The 7,500-nt window shown below is 37.9% G+C and overlaps 1 protein-coding gene and 1 long non-coding RNA gene across 2 annotated transcripts in view; one reads left to right on the forward strand and one right to left on the reverse strand.

The window, feature by feature from the left end:
• LOC137975231 (uncharacterized) overlaps nucleotides 1-2,822 on the reverse strand; it is a 3,132-nt gene extending 310 nt beyond the window's left edge. The window contains exons 1-3 of the long non-coding RNA XR_011117557.1: nucleotides 2,654-2,822; nucleotides 1,467-1,502; nucleotides 865-980 (exon numbers count right to left, since the gene is read on the reverse strand). This is a non-coding gene — a long non-coding RNA (uncharacterized lncRNA). The remainder of the gene's footprint in view (nucleotides 1-864; nucleotides 981-1,466; nucleotides 1,503-2,653) is intronic.
• Nucleotides 2,823-3,215: 393 nt separating this feature from the next.
• Nucleotides 3,216-7,500, forward strand: part of LOC137975236 (uracil-DNA glycosylase-like) — a 15,786-nt gene continuing 11,501 nt past the window's right edge. Inside the window, exon 1 of the mRNA XM_068822331.1 lies at nucleotides 3,216-3,720. The gene's annotated coding sequence lies outside the window, so the exon portion shown is untranslated. The remainder of the gene's footprint in view (nucleotides 3,721-7,500) is intronic.

Below are 7,500 nucleotides of genomic sequence, written 5' to 3' on the forward strand. Positions count from 1 at the left end.
AATAGTAAATACCGTGCTTTTATCTAAATCAATCATTCTTTTTTGCATCTTTAGCGTAGCCGTCTGCGATGCCAAAACTCCCAGAAAATCTTCCCTTAAAAACAGAATTCAGTTCTTTAAAGATAAATTCATAGGTACACCAACAACGTCCCCATTTCTTTTTCTTTGAATGGCGGTCATGACGCGTGATACAAGAACCACCGACAGCTGTTAATATAAGAATTAATCCCCACGGAGAATCATGAGACGGTTCCGGGCCCTGGTTCCGGGCTGAGGTTGTTTGGCTTTGATACCCAGGTTATAAATCTCTCCGAAACACAAACCATTTTATTGACCAATCACTTTTAGTCTAGCATTTCATTGCTTTGAAAGTCACGATTTCCTTTCATAGTTACTGATCAGAGTCTACCAGGAGCACTCTAACTGACCTCTCGATTTGCATTTATCCTCTCCCTGTCGGGGAGGGGTTCTAAAGAGTCTAAAGTCGTGTTAATTTAGCAGCCCCTCCCATAAATTTTCATGTCACACGTGACTAGACCATAACCAGGTCTCTCTCTCTCTCCGGCTATCATCAGGCGGAGAGAATAGCCTAGTTTCGAATTGTGTAGAAACAAAAGAACAGAGTCGAGGTTCAGGGGAATAACTAGCATTTTGTTTTGGTCAAAACAAAGGAAAATGCAAATTATTCCCCTGAACCTCTACTCTGTTCTTTTGTTTCTGCATAATTCGAAACTAGGCTATTGGGAAATTGTCACTTGTCGTCTCTGTTCCAACAATCCCTCCACATTACACTTATGCAAGTCTCCCCACTGAATATTGGGGTGTTGATCACAGCAAAAAAGAAGGAAAAAACGTTTTTCTTACCTAAATACATCCACATGTAAATTTGCACCATTTCCTCATAAAGACCTTGTTAAGACGACCCACACATCCCAACCTGAAGCCTTCACAGAATTCCGAACTCAAGTTATCCCTGCACCCTACGAATACAAAAAGGCCGATCATACTCAAATTACATGTATTTGTATTTCGTTCGCCAAAAGTGACTTCGCGCATCTTTCATTTTAATTTTCGGACAAGGGCCCTTGTTCGAACATGACTAGCAGAAGAAAATACAGAAAAAGGGATTACTTCATAGAAAGTAGGAATACGGATTTTTATTCTAAAATTTGCAACGAGTGAATTAAAATCCGTACAAAGCATTTTCTATGCTGTAATTTGTGTATTGTATATGTAACCGGAATTAAACATATACTTGGAATTACTTATATATATATTTTCCCGTACTTTTGGGATGTACGATCCAAAAAAACAAATATTTTGCTAAACAATGTCACAACAATGTGGTTAGTGAGTTTTATTGGCGAAAAAGCAAAACAGGAATGATGTAATGCCTTGCAAAAAAGTGAGTAGTAATGTTTTCAGGTAATGGAGGATATAATTGCTGTTATAATACATAATTTTACCTACTACTCCTTTATATTGGTCATTGACATCCGCTGCTGCAAAAAAAACGAGACAACAACACTCAACTTTACAACTGGCAAAAGGTCTGTTCTTGATGTAAATACTGAGAGAGTACTCTTAAAGGGAAGATATCTGTTTACAAACATTGCTTTTGTTATTCAAATGTGCCAACCACAGGAACAAAAGACCCTTTGTTTTGACAGCCAATGAGGCTCGAAGATGAAGATGAAGAGCGGCAAAGAGTGTACCAAAATTTAAATCGCACTTGCGGGGCGTGACGAGCCATCAGGAAGATGTAGCATCGCCTTAATGCGAAACGGCAAAAGGGAAACGGCAACTCTTAGTGATGATTGTCATAAAACATAGTTCATATCGATGGAATGGTTACAAATCAAACTCTGGAGATTACGAAGGAGAGAAAATTGACATCGCGCTTCATATTAACATGACCGTGAACATGTTGTCCTCAGTTCACTACTGAGTTTTGAATAAATTAACCGAAACTTTTGATTGGCTGTCTTTTAGAAAAAGGGTGTGGTTTGTACATTGTCAGATCCGAAACAGCGAACAAAAAAACTTGTCGCATTTCATAATGATCTCCATACTGTACTTATAAAAGAACGAACAGTTTCTTAATATTCTAAATTGTCTGCTTTCTTGGAGAAAGTTGCTCGATATATCGACCTAACAGAAGGGAAATAAATTAATATCAAATTGGTTTCATTAGTTATCTCAAATATTAAACGCAGTGCGAAATATCTTATGTTTTTTTGTTCATCAAGCATATCGTCTTTTCAGGGCGTTTTCATTCTCGTCAATAGCCTATGCCTAAGATGGTAAACATATTTATTCTTAAAGGAAAAAACAGTATCGTTTATCACATATTTATGACTTTTATACACCTGTGCCTTAAAACATGAGTTAAATATAATAGCACTGAGAAAAAAAAGACAGCAGCATTAAACAGCATCGCATTAAAGATTTTTTACGCATAGTTTTTAAGTGGATACACTTTTATACGAAGTCTCTCATGTCGTTGATAAACAGTGTTCCAACTGATCTTTTTGCAGTAATGTCACATTTTAGGTTATTCAAGTGGAATCAAAGCGGAGTGCCAAAGCTTGCTATGTGGAATTTCCCATGCTATCAAAGAAAGAAAATCTTCATTTTCAAGTTTTTTGCTTACCTACGATATCCAAGAAGGAAGTGGATTCTAGTTTTGCTGAGGATTCATGAGTTTGCACTAACAAGAAGGCAGCAAACACCAGAAAAAGAAATGTATTTGTGGACTCCATTGCAAACCGACTGAATGCCAATGACAACCTCTCTGACTGCTGCAAAATTCTTGACTAGTTAAATTTTTAGTGTTTCCCAAATTTATAATATACATACAACTTCCAGTTGACCAGGTGTGTGTCTATGATTGGTTTGTTTTCGCCTGTACGAGCAAAAAAAATTATTTATCTAGTGAAATAATTGCTTTATAATCAGCGAAAGAAGCCCGATGACTCCACTTGTCAAGTGCGGTCATCAAAATTGTGCAAAAATAATAGAAAGGCATCCAGAGATCACGGATTATTTTGTCTAGAAAAGTAAACGGTGTAATGACAATAATTCTCGGTATTGTCATATTAATTGTCTGGTTAAATTCTTGGGCGGTGATTATTAGCTTCGAGATTATCACCTTTGCTCATGAGAAGTCGGCACTCACTTTCCACTGTAATGTCTCAAGGAAATATACTGTAAATCAACTCGCGCCTCAGAGAATAACCAAAACGGCATCCAAGGGATTGTTCTGCTTATATTCCCGGCATAACTTGATTTCTAACTGCGAGTTCAGCTATTTCTTCACTGCGTTGTGCAAAAATCATGAGATTGCTCAAAATATTGCATGAGCTGCGGTATTACATGAAACACTTCGTGGATGTTCTCAGTTGTGCAAAAATTAATATTCAAGGCATTTTCTGACTTCCCTCAAGTCAACAACTTTTCAAAGTAGAAACAACAAGAACTGAAAGCTGCTATCTCGTGGTCGAAATGTTCTAATTACCCGTATTAACTTGTGAAAATATTGTATAAGGATACTGCGTTTCCAGCATTTTTTTTGGCTAATAACCAGCTGCTACTGTGTCACTTCAAAGCGAGCAGTCAAGTAACCCTTCGTGGACTACAGTCTAAACTGACAGTGTACTGCGTTTTAGCAATAACCATTATAAAGCGGAATTCGTAGTAGAGTGATTTCTTCACACACAGGTAAGCTAAATATCGCTACTCGAATTATCAGTATTATCAGTTGTTATCAAGCACGCTTGATCATTGCTCAGATAGGTAAGCGTCGTAAATAATTCAAATGGATTTTGCGTGGAGGAAATATTATCAATAAAAAAAAGTTCGCGTAGCACGTAATTGTTATGGGTGTATATTTTACATTGCAGTATTATTTTGACGGATTCATTTCTTTCCTTTTTGAAATCTATGAGTTTTTATCCCTCGATCGTTTTTCTCTGGCTTCGGCTTAATTCGTTGTGTCATGATTTTAGACTTTGGGTCGGAGAAATTTAATCACAAAACAACTCTGAAGGCCAAACTTGAAACGAAGTCAGATTTTGACATATCGAACATGGTCGGTCATCATTTTCAGCTGCGTTTATTGGGAACTATTCAGGATTCATAGAATACCAGAATAAGGGTTTCCAAAAGAATACGTATTAGAAACTCGGAATGGTTGCCACTATAAGTACTGGGAATAGTCTGGATACCATTTTGCAGCCGCTTGGTCAATTGCGCACTTTTTTCACGCCAAAACGACCCACAACTGGGCGCATTCAGCTTATCGCGAATAAACATCATTGTGATTTCGGGGACAAAATTAACAGAACACTACTCCATTCTTTCCAAAAACTGAATGAGTGTCAGAAGAACAAGCAAACCAAATATTTCTTACAAGTGCAGAGGATGGTGTATGCTAATCCATGTAAATTAACAAACAGACATATTTTTCCATGTTTACTGAGGGATGCCCGAGAAAAAAACTCCCATTGCTATGGCCCGGGACAGGAGAGTTGCCGAAGCCCTGCCATTTAACAAAGCTCCGGTAACAATTAACGTCCCTCTTTCATCTATTTCCTTTTTCAAAAGAGTCTCATAAGAATGCGAGCTTTCATTGTTGCATCTTAATAAAGGAAGACGTTTTACGCTCAAATGTGAAAAAACACATTTGCAAAGCCGGATATCTAGAGTGCTGGTGAATTTTTGGGGGTCGATATGTTGTGGCGCCATGAAAGAATGAAATCCTTTCAAGAAGCACCCCCATCTCAACAAACGTTTATTAAGTTAATTATTTCAATCACCCTTAATGACAGCTAAATAAAGGACAACAAAAACAAAGGTTTTTCCAGCATTTAAAGAAGATAGAAAAGCGGCATCAATTGATTAATTAATTAATCTTCACCGCAATATTTCATCACCATCTTTGAAAATATGCGACTGAACGACATGCGGGTCTCTTTAGGTCCGAATCAAACACGGCTTCAAGAATGCTAAAATATCTTGTGGTAAAATAATCAATTACAGAAACTGAGATAGCCGTGAATTTAAATGTGCATTATTTTGACTAGAAGGAACAAGTGAACGTAAAATAAAAAAAAAACTCGTTTAATACCATGACGGTCATCGTAATTTACACCTCAGTGCGAAAATAATTTCAGTACCAGTGACTGTCAGTTTTTGAAAGCCAACAATGTTAGAAATATATTTGACATAAAGTATCATAATAATAAATTACGTGTGGCGGGAAGAAAGTCACGCGAGAAGAAGGACATAGTCTGAGTTTAGATCGATCTTCGGATCGCTTCCGTGTTTACCGGTAGTTTGAGTATTGAGTATTAGATTTCAACCGTGCTTAAAGTGCCACTACGATGAAAATTTTGCATGTCCTTTTTTCTTTAGATTTTGAAAATAGACGTACTAAATAGGAATCATGCCAATTTTTATCTCAAAATTTCCACGGAAAGTATGATTATTGTAACGTTGTTTTTCGGTTTTCGCTGTCCGCCATTACTCGAACGGCAAATGACCGTGAGCGAGGAAAAGGGTTGGGTCTAGCTGGATCGCCTTGGGTCTGACGTTATATGCGCAACGCTCAAAATAAACGTGGCTAATTTCCCATGCCGTCTATGAGATGTGAGAGATCGCCGAGTTGCTTTTTGCTGATATTATAGACCTTATTCATAAATGGCGGCCAATTTATAATTCTTTTGTCGAAGTGCAAAGTATAGCCTACCAAGCCTCGATACCATACAGTGAATTGAAAAGAATTTTTGCTCTAAAATGAGGCTTGGTAGGCTAATTTGCACGTGGACAAAAGAATTATAAATGTGACCGCCATTTATGAATACGGTCTATATACATCACTCCTTGATCGACTTGTTCGCTTGGTCAAACGCCCACGAAGCGATGCGCGTATGACGTCACGAGCCAAGTCTTGCGTGAAGACCGCTTACAAAATAATCGCAGGCTTCTCCAATGCCGTCCGAGTAATGGCGGACAGATTTTTAGAGGTTTTTGGCTGGCTATTTCCCGACTTATCTCGCTTCTATCGTTCCAAATTTAAATGCATTGTATTATTTTGAACATATTAACTTAATTGACGTTGAAAACATTCGAAAAGAAAACCAAAAATTTTCGTCGTAGTGGCACTTTAAAGGCTACCACGACCGAAAAAAATAATTATTCTTTTTCTTTGGATTTCAAAACTGTGTTAATTAAACACTAAGTGAACCAAGTTTTAAGTTCTGATTTTAAAAAGACAGCTCTTTATTTTAACTGGAATTTTCTTATTTATTGGTCCTCCATTACTAACTTTATAATTTTGAGAGAGCTGGGTCGAGAAGAAAATGACGTCAAAGACTGCAATGCATGTGTACGCGGCTGAAGTAACATGCCGCACGGAAGTTTCGGGCTTTCAGATTTTTAGGCACGTTTTAAACGTCGCATTTTTCATGTGCCGAATCTAATGCAAATGAGCGAAAACAATAGATTATTCTTATTTGCATTAGATTCGGCACATGTAAAATGCGACGTTTAAAACGGGCCCAAAACACTTGTTACGTGGAATGCCGACGGTATACCACGTCTTAAAACCGGTCTGCTTTCTTTTTTGTTGTTGGTAGTCACAAATGTGCATACGCCACGGATATTGAATGAAGCTCCGATCGGGTGAATTTACTTTAACACCCTTCACTTTTACCATATTTCCCTGGCGCGATTAGAACCCCCATACTTCTCCCAACCTTTACGATAAACCTGGAGCGCGCTAGACCACTCGGACACCGCAACACACTGTGTGTTATCTAGATGAAAGCAAATATTTATTGTGGAATCTTTCCGCCCGTCATGATTGTCACAGTATCAAACTATTCTGTAAAGTGGACCGACGCTTTTTCAGCTTAACTTCAGCTGACACTTGGACTAGAATCAACGATTGTGATCTTCGTGTTAAATTCGCACATTTATCTTGTCGAACTTTATAACACTTGAAAGATGATTGACACAGTTACTAGGCTGATTTAGCAACAGAACGGGAACGTCAGTGGCGCGCGCAGAAAAAACACCAATGAGAATTAAGAATAGAATAGACTCCACTCTTTTCTTCTCTATTCTAAATTCTCATTGGTAGTTTTGCTGCGCGCGACGTCGCCACTGACGTTCCCGTACTGTTGCTAAATCAGCCTACTAGTATTAAACTATTCTATAAAGTGGAACGATGCTTTTTCAGCTTAACTTCAGTTGACACTTGGACTAGAATCAACGATTGTGATCTTTGTGTTAAATTCGCACATGTATCTTGTCGAACTTTATAACACTTGAAAGAAAAAAAAAAAGCTAGCTAACAAAAACCAGGTGTCATGCCGTCATTTTGTCACAGATGCATCCTTTGTTTCGTGAGTTGTCAGTATTAAACGCGCAAGGTAACTTGATCACAGGCGGCCGCTAAAATCGATGTCACTTTCGATTTTGCGATTTTACTTGTAC

The sequence above is a fragment of the Montipora foliosa genome, chromosome 1 (assembly GCF_036669935.1).
Source record: "Montipora foliosa isolate CH-2021 chromosome 1, ASM3666993v2, whole genome shotgun sequence".
NCBI classification, from domain to species: Eukaryota; Metazoa; Cnidaria; class Anthozoa; order Scleractinia; family Acroporidae; genus Montipora; species Montipora foliosa.